Source organism: Sinocyclocheilus anshuiensis, unplaced genomic scaffold (assembly GCF_001515605.1).
Source record: "Sinocyclocheilus anshuiensis isolate Anshui unplaced genomic scaffold, SAMN03320099.WGS_v1.1 scaffold272, whole genome shotgun sequence".
NCBI classification, from domain to species: domain Eukaryota; kingdom Metazoa; phylum Chordata; class Actinopteri; order Cypriniformes; family Cyprinidae; genus Sinocyclocheilus; species Sinocyclocheilus anshuiensis.
In genome coordinates, this window is record NW_015554117.1 from 1,795,188 (window position 1) to 1,807,858 (window position 12,671).

Consider the following 12,671-nt stretch of genomic DNA (forward strand, 5'->3'; position numbering starts at 1 on the left):
AAGTTGTTTACGTCCAGCGGATACTCTCCAAAATGGCACCAGGGTGATGCGGAGGAGACGAATTGTTGAATAAAGTCGTAATTTTTTTTCTTTTGCACACAAAAAGTATTCTCGTAGCTTCGTATAATTGCAGATGAAGCACTGATTATTTTACAGATCTTCTTGCTACGTTTCTGGACTTGGGAACATTTCAGTTGTATTGCTGTCTATGCAGGGTCAGACAGCTCTCAGATTCCATCAAAAATACCTTAATTTGTGTTCCGAAGATGAACGAAGGTCTTACGGGTTTGAAACGACATAAGGGTGAGTAATTAATGACAGAATTTTCATTTTTTGGGTGAACTAACCCTTTAATGCTGGAGAAAAAAACACTCTTTGTGTGATATTAACTATATCAAATGATAAAGATATAGACATACAGAGGCATTTTTACCTACAATTTAGAATGCCTTTAATTTTGATGATTCTAAATGAGTTTTAATAGATTAAATCACGTAGTGGGTGTACTCTGTGTGTGTTTTTGTGATATACTCGATAATGTCAGATCGCACATCGTTAAACCAACACTTACAATCAGGGACGTGCACAGACATTTTTTTGGGGCACAAGTGGAAAAAAGGACACTTCTTATATTTATTAAATTTTTTTCCTAAACAAAACGTTACATATTAGGGGTGTGTGATATTGACAAAAATATATCTCGATATTTTCTGGGATTTTATCGATAATGATAATTAGACAACATTTTGCTGAGTGTGTTATTGTGCTAATATCTGATAAGGATAAGGTTGATAAGGACTACCGTGGACAGTTGACTCCTAAAGTTTTTGATATTCTGCATATTCTGTGTGGTGATCAGTTCACAGCAGTGATAGAAATTAATCTCTTCAAATAAGTTTAAATAGATTTGTACCTTTTATGGGCATTTTCACCTTTATAAAGCCATTTTTTTCTAAAAGTATGCATACTTTTTTCAGTCAAATTCTAAACTTGAATCAGTCAATTAATATTATAAGTCATTTGGGCTGTTACCAAGCAAATTAAATCAGTATTGACAAAATGTATCTTTGCAATGCAGAGAAAACACAGAAGCTGCATTAGAATGGACATTTAGATGCATCTACACACTGTTTAATGCAGGACATGAATGTTTTAACCTGCAGTTACAAATGCATTAATGCTGTTTTGATATTTTAAACATAAAATGTTGAATACTGATATTTGATTTTTTTTTGAATGAAAAGATATTTTAAATATGAAATTAAAACCACCAGTGGCAGCAAGTCACTGTTAATAAGTGAGTCATTGCAATTGAACCGAATAATTTAAACGGTTGATTCATTCAGGAACAAAACACTGTCATGTTGCTCAGAGAGGCAAATTGGAATTATATTTGTTGGTGAAATAGAGCAAAAACAGTCAATTGTGTCCAACGAAAGTGTATTACATTCTTGTTTAATGCACTGCTGTATAAAGTCTTAGTGTGCAACCCGGTATCACGCCAAAATGTGTAATAGACACGTTGGTCCACTCAATGATACGTGTGAGTGTCACGTTTTGCCTCCTCTAAACGTGAAAATGACACAACATATGAAGCTGGAGTTACCACTTGAGCACCAGCAGGGGCGATAATTTCCCCAATGCCAACAACTCCACACGGACCAAAGACAAGCGATATAATGCATTAAAAGATGGATTTAGATGACTTCAAGACGCATACAGGTAGGGTTTCCACCCGTCTCATAAAATAGTCGATCGTCCCGTATTTATAAATGAAATTATTAATTTTATATTTGTCATGGGAAAGGGATCATGTAAAAAGTCCACACATTTACCATATTTTTTACCATAGTAACTGACGCTCGACCATGTCATGTGTAGTCAATCCCTTACGAAAATTAACCATGTTTTTATTGCAGTAAAAGTGTAGTAACCATGTTTTTTTGGTTTAATTTGTAGACATGAAAAAATACTATAATAAATTATAGTAAATACTAGTGTTTTTGAACCATGCTATAGTAAAGTACTTGAATTAATTTGTTGTGGTAATTCTATAGTTTCTGTGGTAATATAACAATTATAGTAATATAAACAATTACTTTACCCAATACTGTACTAAGTTTTCTACAACTATAGGGTGTATTATACTACAATACACTACAGTTTACTGTAGTAAAAACTAAAGAATACTACAGTATTTATTACAGTTTATCAGTTCACTATAGTTACAGTATGCTGTAGCATTCATTAACAAAGTGTTGTGAATACTATAATATATACACAGTATAATACACTTTACTATAGTGGTTCAAAAACACTATAGTATTTACTATAAATTACTATAGTATTTTTTCATGTGGGTAATTTTCGTAAGGGATGCACAGTATCCACAACATATACCATGCTTCACCTTAAATGTATTTTTACTGTGGATTTTTTTATGTATGTTAACCACAGCACTTGTCATTTTACCATAGTAACTGTTTACTGTCTACTCTTTGTATTAAAAGCACTGTATAACACAGCACTTACCATGGTTTTACCACAGTGACTGTATTTTTAATGTAGTATTTGTAGTTAAAGCGCATAACCACAACACTTACTATGGGTTTACCTCAGTAGCCGTAGTTTTACTGTGGTATTTGTAGTTAAAACACAGTAACAACAACAATTACCATGCTTTTACCACAGTAACTGTTTTTACTGTATACTATTTGTAAACCACAATGCTTGCCACGCCTTTAATACCTTTTTGTGAAGTGATTGTAATTCAATATTTTTTTCTATCTTGCAGTTACGTCAGATCACATACTCCACAACAACCTGTAATCCAGCAGCTCTTTTAAGAAGCCATCCTCTTTCTCTCTCTCTCTCTCTCTCTCTCAGCTCTTCCTTTCCTTTCCTATTTTTCCAAACTGTAATCCACGATTCATTTACACATAATTTTGCTCTCTCTCTTTCTGTGGTTCATCATGGCCTATTTTTAAAACTCAGAATAAAATTTTGACCAATTATGTCAGAAAGCTGCTAGAATTAACAGGAAACTTGCACTCGAAGCTCCCAGTGCTGATCTTGAAGAAGCTGCCAAGGAGGCTGAACAAGTCCTTCAAAGGTTCAACCCTTCACAGGTTTTGTTTAACACTTTTAGTTGTAACCAATTTGCCTTAATGAACGCATCCTTATTTTATGGTTAATAAAAACTTTCCTTATAGTCCTTCCTATGAAATATTTTGGTCACAGATCATTTTTAACACACTGTCTCAACATGTATATATTTCTCTTTGTTTCAGCTGTAAAGGAAGACCAAAGGAAGGCCTGTCATGGGATTTGAATTTGACCATCTTGAGCATTTATGGAGCAGACCAAAAGCTGCAATGGCAAACACTTCCAATGGTACGTCTGTGTTGATCTGAGCACCTTGACTGAACTGTACTGCAGTTACATTTGCACAGCATTTGAGCAAAGGCAAACACTTCCAATGGTACGTCTGTGTCGGTCTGAGCACTTTGACTGAACTTTACTGCAGAGACATTTTGCACTGCAATTGATGTTTCTTAAACTTTGGTTTACACACCCTACGGCCCCCTCAGGAAGAACCCCCAGAAAAGTGTCATGTCGAAGTAGTAATAATTCATACAATTTACCAAGTCAGCAAATTCATATGATATTGTCTAAATATTCTACGACTTTTACTCTTACTGCTGACATTGGCCATTGCCTCAACTCTCATGCAGATTGTGCCCGTTGTAAGTAGTCAGTGTTTATATCATAAAGTTTATATTAAGTTCATTGTATTCTTTATTAACCTTTACAAATTGGTGCCGTCTCTTCCCGTTCCAACAGCACATGATATCTGTCCACACCTCACAGTCTGCCTTTCTGTCCATGTTGATCTGTCTAAGAAGCAAGAGTCTGGAAATGCTAGTTTAACTCGTCACGTGACAAATCAGATCTTCAACTAATTTGGCCAAATCAGATCACTTAAAGCTGGTCACACCAAGAGCAATAACAATAATGAGAAGTATTTTAGCATCCACACCAACAGACATTAACATTCTGTTTATTATAAGCGTGCGTTGCGGTTTTGTTGTCTGCCATTTAAATGCTCAAGCTCTTTAAAATCTGGTGGATTCTGAAATTTTTCTGAAAGAGATTCCCATGATATTGTTCCTCTGTGTCATTAAATTTTAAATAGCTGCGGTGTGGACTCATCCTTGGTGTGAAGAGGCCTTTAAACTGCTTACAACAATACCGGCAGCATGTAATCATGTTTAAAATAATTCATATTAATTTAGCTTGCTATTGAAGATGTAGCTTTTTCTAATGCTGCTTTCCTCTCATTCTGTTAAACTTACACACAAAATTTTGCCTTTCTCTGCCTATTTCTCTTCATCTTATTCATTTTCTCTGTCACTCACTTACATATTTTTTGTGCTCTGTTGTAAGGTAGAAACTGAGCGTTTACATGATGGCCTTTTCTCAGACTCTGAATCTGATGTGTACAGATGAACTCAGGAGCCTGCTAGAGTTGACAGGGAACTTGAGCTTGAAGTTTATTATTAACTGCTTAATTTATGTTTAAACAACAATAATAATTAAACATGGGGTCAATAAATATTTTCTTGTTTTACAGCTGAAGACCAAAAACGCAAAGAAAATCAGTCACAGCAAGCCGGCAGTCCTGATGAAAGAGGAATGAACATGGCCTTCTTTTGCCCAAACAGAAAAGACAGAGTGCTGAAAAGTTGCACTTTTCCATTGGTATGTCTGTATTCAATGCAGTTATGTGTGGTACAGCATTGATGTTGATCTCTCAAAAGACAGCAGTTATAGTTACTTCAAGTCAGCAGTTGTAATTTTTCACATATGCATCTTTTTATAGCTCCTAGAATGAGCAAATCTCATCTGCATCATCTTTGGGATTTGGGCAGGAAATAACTGAATATGGTGAGTACTGACAACTGCACCTGTATTCACCAACACCATTTCTCTAGAGTTAATGTTGACTTATTGTTTTGTCTGTTTGTTTGAAGGAAGATGAAGCCAGTTGATGAAGATATCAATTAAATGGCCACCAGCTGCCACACTGCTGCCTGAACCCATCAGGTATCTGCTGTGAAGACTGCATTCACGAACAGCTCGAATGTGACAGCTCAGATGTTACAGCCCGTAAAAGTAAACTTCACAACTGAACAACTGCAAGATAGTTGTGGAGGTATTCTTTTGGCCCATACCTCCAACAACCTCCCAACAAGAATCAATGGTAAGTCAAGTGCAACAATTATAAATAAAAATACTATATTGTTTATTGATTTACCACACCCTAAATACATGTTTTGTCCCTCCAGAACATATACACCAGGTGGTGTGTGAGGAGGACCGTCAGAGACTCATGGATTGCGAGCCATGGATTGCTCTCACCGTTACCATCAGGCAGAAGTTATCACAGAACCTGCACCAGCAAACTGCGAGACAAGTTCTTTCCACAGGCAATCAGACTGAACTGAACTCGTACCAGTAACACCACACCAACCTCATATGCACTGCACTCTATCAGTTACACTGACTGGACTCTGACTCACTATTATTCTGTACCCTGACATTCTGTTTGCACTAATTCATACCGTGCTGCACTGATACTTTTCATCCATACTGTCAATGCTGCAGTTTGCACAAAAGACTTTCACCACCTGTACACTTGCGTTCATGGTATCGTGACAATAAAGTGATTTGATTTGAATTGGTCACATGTCTTTTGTTCGTCAGTTGTACTGTAGGGTGCTGGATAACAACTGCAAATTGTTTATGACATGGAAGAAGACTATGGTAGGGACATAGACAAGCAAGCAAGAGGAAAAAAACCAGGAGAGCTCTAATGATGAGCAGGAAACTGTGATTCTACGATTGCTCAGAACATTTCACCATGCATGCATTTGGGTGGCTTCATCTGATTAAAATAACATGGTTTTAACATAACCCATTTTTATTTCTCTTGAATATGATTTGTCTTAATTTGCTACTTTAGCTCTCTTTATGCTGTATCCTCCAGCAAAGTATTGTACATGGTGTTGGAAAATAAAGCATGGTGAATATTCTGTATTAAGGATTGTGTTTGGTAAATACACCATTTATTTAGTAAACAATACATATAATTACTATGATTGTTTTAAGACATGAACATTTGGTCATATTAATGACTCCATTACATGAAGGGAGTGCTGAAAGCTGCATTAGAAGACACTGCATGGACTATATTGCTACAGACACTACATGCAAAACTGAGGGTGATGTACCAGGGAAAGATCAACATGAATCCTGTACTGTATAAGCAAGATGAGCATGCACATTACTGATGTTTAGCACCTGAGGAGGACAAAGATAAGACATTTTTGACACAGAGATACAAATGAGGTCTTTTATATTCTGATTATGTGAACTACATGAATTGTATGGCTTTTGCACCATAAACCACACACTGTGTACCTTGTCTTACTGAATGACACATTGACTTTGTGTGATAGTACAATGAAGTGTCAGTATGTACTGGTTGTTTAAATTGGTGTCTTTGTTTACTGTCAACACTGTATTCTTGCTCCTGATCTAATTAAATAAATGGTGCCCATTCCAAATGGGCACTGATGTAGATATTTTTGTGGGTCTATTCTTATTCTAAGATAACCATGACTTGCAACTTACATATTGGCAAGTTGTTGAAAAGACAATCTAAAAAATGTGACTCAGCACAGTTTGTTGTCCATGATGAGAATAGATCTGTGTATGTTTTACTGCCCTTCCATCCCCAGGGGCCCAGTAGAGTCCCCTGGAAGAACACAAAAATGTAACATTTCAAATGGCTGTAAATCAAAGTCTGATTATAGTGTCAAAGAGAAAATTGGCAGGACGACTACTTATGCTATGTTAATTAAATAATGTTGGACAGAGTTTTCAAAGCGTTTTTTCAAAAAAGCCATTTGGAGACTCCAAATTGACACCTGGTAACCAAATGAGGCAAAACTACATAATGCATATATGTATATCAATTCAGAACTGCTCTGCCCACCATAACACACAAGAAAAAACTATTTCCGAACAGCATTTGTAGTGTTGACTCGGTGATTTGGTTACCAGGTGTCCATTTGGAGTCTCCAAATGGCATTTTTGAAAGGACGCCTAAACTTTTCCTGAAATAAAAGCAGAAATAAAACATTTTTTAGGTAAAAACTTGCATAAAGTACATCTTTATGGTATTTTATTTAAAGAAAATCTTAGGAAAAGTCATTTAGATCTTTTATTTCAAGAAAAGTCTAGGAATCCTTTCAAAAAGGCTATTTAGAGACTTCTTACTGAATGACACATTGACTTTGTGTGATAGTACAATGACGTGTTACAGTATGTATTGGTTTAGATTGGTGTCTTTGTTTACTGTCAACACTGTATTCTTGCTCCTGATCTAATGAAACAAATGGAGCCCATTCCAAATAGGCACTGAAGCTGATTTTTTTGGGTCTATTCAAATATTTACTAACCAAATTTGTTGATTGAGAATAATTTCAAACTTTGTGTAGGAGCTCAACGGTTGACGAAGTTAACGTCTTCTGTCTGCTCTGCAACGGTCTTCACGAGTTCTCGCGATAAGTGATGTTGAGAACGTGACATCGTTATTGAATTGATTCAACACATTTTTTTTTAAGATGAGGGGGCAAATACTCTAGTTCAGTCAGTTGAGACAGTGAGAACTTAATGTTAAGTTGAATAAACAAATTCAGAAACTGCAAGTTGTCAACTTAAAAAAATAATTGAAACAACTAAACTGCAAGATCATTTTTATAAGCTTTAAGCATAAAAGGTTCATCCCTTATGAAAATTAACCATGGTTTTACTAAAAATAAAACCAAAAAAACATGGTTACTATAGTTAAACCATGGTAACCACAAATTAACCATGGTTTTGCTACACTAGGCTAACCATAGTTTAACCATGGTATTTGTAGTAAAACTGGTCATACAAATGGTAAACAATACGCCAAAAAAACTGGTTACTACACTTTTACTACGATAAAACCATGGTTAACTTTGATATAGGTTATACTAAAATCTTTTTTTTCAAACTACTTGACTTTACAAACATTTGACATATTACATATATATCATTAAGCGTCTATTTCAAGGTGCAGCAGATTTTCTACATAGTCTAATGCTTTTTACACAGTTCAACCTGTTAAATTTCTTCATTAGGGTAATAAAAATTAACATTCTATGACTTCTAAAATGAATGACTTCTACTCAGCCAACAGCAAGAAGGAGGCTCGTAAAATGGGGGGAGAACCTGCATCAGCACCACTGACGGATTAATATAGCGATGAATATCAAGTGAACGTCTTTTATCAGATTAGCCTAATTTAAAGCGATTTCTACAGCACTGACCTGCAGACCTGTGAAACTCCTCTTTGATGAGTTTGTGCCCACGAAACAACACAAACATTCTCAGAAAGAGCCCGAGAGCGAGGCACACTTTCCTTACCATCCAACATACACCGGCCTTACTAATGCGATGCATCTCCAATGTTATATAGAAAACTACTATTTAACCACTTACTGTGCGCCCCTGTTTTTGAGCATTTTCTGAAAAACGACATACCCAAATAAAAATGTCTGTAGCTCTTGAACCCTATGGTCTATATTTATAAATCTGGTATTGTTTGAAACTAGACACTTGAACCTTTGTTACTCTGGAGTCATAATAACTCAAAATTAGTATAGCAACAGAGTAAAACAAGGTAAAATGTACATGAAAGTGACTCACGATATCTTTGAATGAAATTCACTAATGGAAAAATGGATGAGGCTTTCATGCCAAATGTATAATCTAAAACAGCTAACATGAAACAAAATCTGCAAACACATAAACATTCAAGAGAACGGCGTTGAAACTTAGGTGCTAATGCTATCCCTGCCTGTCATGCATCTCTCCGGGTCTTTCTGCTGCTCTTCGCCACTGCTTCACATCACGCCCTCCAAAACACTATCAAACACCACAAAAACTCTTCTAAAGTCGATGTTCCATGATGGAGAGATTCAGATGTAAGCTTCGGAGAAAGTCCGCTCGCGGATAAGTACTCTGTGTAGCGCTGCGACGCCATTCTGTGAACGTAACGAAGAGAGCACACTCAGCTCAAGAATACACACTAACTTTGCGCACGGGTATTTTTCAAGCCTTCTTACGTAATCTATGCAAACTGTCAATCACTGTAAACGTCCTTGTGGTTGGCTAACACTTCCATCCATCAAAACTTTGCTGGCTAGGCATTGTCTGGCTTCAAACAGCCCAAAACTGCGGTGCGCAGATCGGCACCTCGCTAAGCCTGTCAGCGACTCCCTCTCTGTTCTGGGTTATAACATCGCCCGTGATTGAAGGAGAGAGACTGGGAGGGCTCATTTTGCTCAGAAGAGACTATTCTATATGAAACAAATGCCATTTCAAAGCTGGAATCGATATTTCTTTGAAAATGGACGCTATCTACAACTATAACTCGAATCGCTTGTGTAAACAAAGGAGGATCTTTCGTTTTTTCCCCTATTTTTTCGTTGTTTTGGATTAAAAAGTGGGATGCATTTTGAAGAGTGGACTCTTATTTTGAAATGTTGTGCTGGTGTTTCTTGGAATAGTCCAAGCTGACCAGAACTATAGGCAATGAAACGCAAGTACTGCCGTTCACTTTGTACATATTTAAATGGCCGGTCCTTCAGCATTTATGTTAACCCTTTCCTCTCTGGTGTATTGATTTAAAAAACAAGCTCAGAACATGGATCTTGAGTGTTTTAGCTGTCAAATGATATATAGTTTATGATAGTTGATTGAATATTGTTTTAAAACAAAGGTAATTAAAAGCACAGACACGCCTAAACACGCCCGGGCGGGCCGGTGCGGGTTAACAGGTTAAAATGGTACCGCTCAAATAATAAAAATAATGGGGTAAGAAAAATAATCTTGTTTTCCATTTGCATTAAGATTATTTTTTTCACCCCATTGGGTATGAAATTACTATGAAATTACTACAATAACACAAAGATACAAATGAAATAGTGCTTTATGTTTTTTCAGGTAGGTCTGATACTCAGGAATGAAAATTTGTAAATGTGTATTGAAAATTTCATATCACGTTATAGTGACCAAAATGATCACAGTTATCAATATTACGATGGTATTGTTAAAATGTGCTGGTTTTTGTCTGAAACTCTTTCCACACTGAGGGCATGTGTACGGTTTCTCTCCAGTGTGGATCCTCACGTGCTGTTTAAGGACTCCTTTTTGTCTGAAACTCTTTCCACACTGTGAGCAGGTGTACGGTTTCTCTCCAGTGTGGATCCTCATGTGCTTCTTAAGGACTCCTTTTTGTCTGAAACTCTTTCCACACTGTGAGCAGGTGTGAAGCTGTTTGTTTTTTTTTCTAGAAGTTTTGATTTTACAACGTTCCTCCTCCACTTCATTCACCTCATGTCTTTGCTGTTGTACTTCCATCCAGTCTAAAATAAACAAATGATGTTGTTAAAATCAGTTCAAGTGAACCTGATTAAATAGCAGAAACCAAAAAAGGTCACATATTTATCTGAGTATGAAGTATCAGATCTTTGATGTGTCAAAGGTTAGTTCTGTCATTCCTTGTTAATAAAATTAAAATGTGGATATGATCAGTTAGATGATAATTTATCATTGCTCATTATTTCAGAGCCACTAAATATTTTTAACAGAAGCTTTAATGTTTCTCAGCAGTCAACAATGAAGAATCAAGAAAGGACACCAACCTGTTTGTTCCTCAGTATCTTCGTGTTTTATTCTGGATGGTTCTGAAACACTCGTGTCATCAATCTCCTCTTTAACAAACTCCATCTTTACCATAGTATGTGTCAGATTTCAGCTGCTGCACCTGGAGTCTGCACCAGTCCTGTAGGATCATGTGAATATTCCTCACCTTTTAAACACAGTTAAAGCACAAACTCCGCCCACCACAGATTCTAAAGATTTAATTGGTCGTGTCAATCACAGTGACCGCCTACACAACACTGAAACAAATCCAGTGCAAACCCGTGACCTTAGTATAGTTTTATTTTTTTGTGTCAAATCAACCAAATTACAGAGTGAAAAAAAGACTGGAAAGATGGCACCATCACTATTTTATTTTTATACAGTGATTGGTAATTCTATTAGTGCAATCTGTTGACTTCAGCAATACTTGTTGCATTGTGACAGTTCAAGAATGGGGAAAAGCACATTTTCATTCTGAACTCCTGTATCTGAATAAGTATTACATATATCTCAATAACTTTTTAAGTGGTTTTTAATGGTTCTTATTAAATGTTAATGGTTCTTAACAAACTTCTTCAAACTTCTTTTTGAGGCCATATATGGTGCAATTCCAGATATGGAGATATCAAATTGTTACATTTTCAGTTTGCATAACTTTTTATTCTAAAGATAAATTTCTAAAGAAGATATAATGTTCAACTCATATGTTGAGTTATATGAAGATATGATTCAATACAAACCTGTCTGAATGCCAAAAATATTATTTTTTCAAAGATTGTGTGCCTGTATCTCAAGAAGTATTAAAGATATCTCAATAAGATTTTAGATTCTGTTTTTTAATCCTCATTTTAAAGTCCTATATGGTTCAATCCCAGCAATATGGGGATCACAATTTGTCTCTGAGTAAATTGTTGAACTTACACATTTTCACATTACAGCTGATACTTATTTATAGAGGAATGTCTGAAGAACAAATAATCTTGAAATAAGAAATGCATCTTATTTCTTTTTTGTTCTTTTTACCAAACCAATTGAACCATATAGGGCAGGGCTATTCAATTAGCTTCATTTGAGGGCCAGATTATCGAATTAAAAATTTGAAGTGGCCTACAAAATTAGAAATTAAATTGAAAAGCATATTCAGCTGTAAAATGAACTAATATTACCAACAATACCATCTATAAAAGGTTAACATTAGTGCTGTCAATAGATTAAGAAAATAACGAATTAATCGCACGTTTTCTGTAATTAATCGTGATTAATCGCATATTCATATATTTATATTATCATAATTTCACACTGAACCTCTTAATTAATGCAGAAACAACATAAAGATGGTATATTTTAAATATGTGTTTAATGGCATCTTTTTGTAGCCTACTATTAATGAAGGCCAGTATCATTGATACCAATAATGTTACTGGTATCTCTATTAAATGCATTTTCCCTCACTTTTAGCCATTAATTATAGCCATTCTACATTACAGTATAATAGAAAGCCATTATTTTTAACACTTAATAGACTCAGAAAAACATGGTAACTTTGAATTAAAGTGTACTTAAAATAATCATAACATAAACTATAAATTGTATATGTATAAACTATAAAATGAATATAAATTAATCTTTATTCAAACTACAAAAGTTAATAAACGACTAGAGCAGTGGAAGGATTTCTCTTTTTCTTTTGTTCTTTGATTTCCATCAATGACGAGACTTCATCAGGTTTCACTTCTGGTTTTCTTCCAACTCTTTATGGTCATTTAGGACTTTATAACTTATTTAAGACTGTGTTTACGAGGTCACTCGCCAAAAGCCGGCATTTTGACTTGATTGTGTGTGTTTTTGTCTGTTAAAGCACTACTGGC

General features: G+C 35.5%; 1 protein-coding gene and 1 long non-coding RNA gene across 2 annotated transcripts in view; both read left to right on the forward strand.

Annotated features, from left to right (window-relative positions):
- The window catches only part of LOC107669870 (gastrula zinc finger protein XlCGF57.1-like), a 35,532-nt gene that overhangs the window by 5,992 nt on the left and 16,869 nt on the right, over window positions 1-12,671 (forward strand). The gene's annotated exons all lie outside the window — the stretch shown is intronic.
- Window positions 3,316-4,914, forward strand: LOC107669910 (uncharacterized). Its single transcript, XR_001632042.1, has 3 exons — window positions 3,316-3,393; window positions 4,634-4,761; window positions 4,883-4,914. It is a non-coding gene; the product is annotated as an uncharacterized LOC107669910 (long non-coding RNA).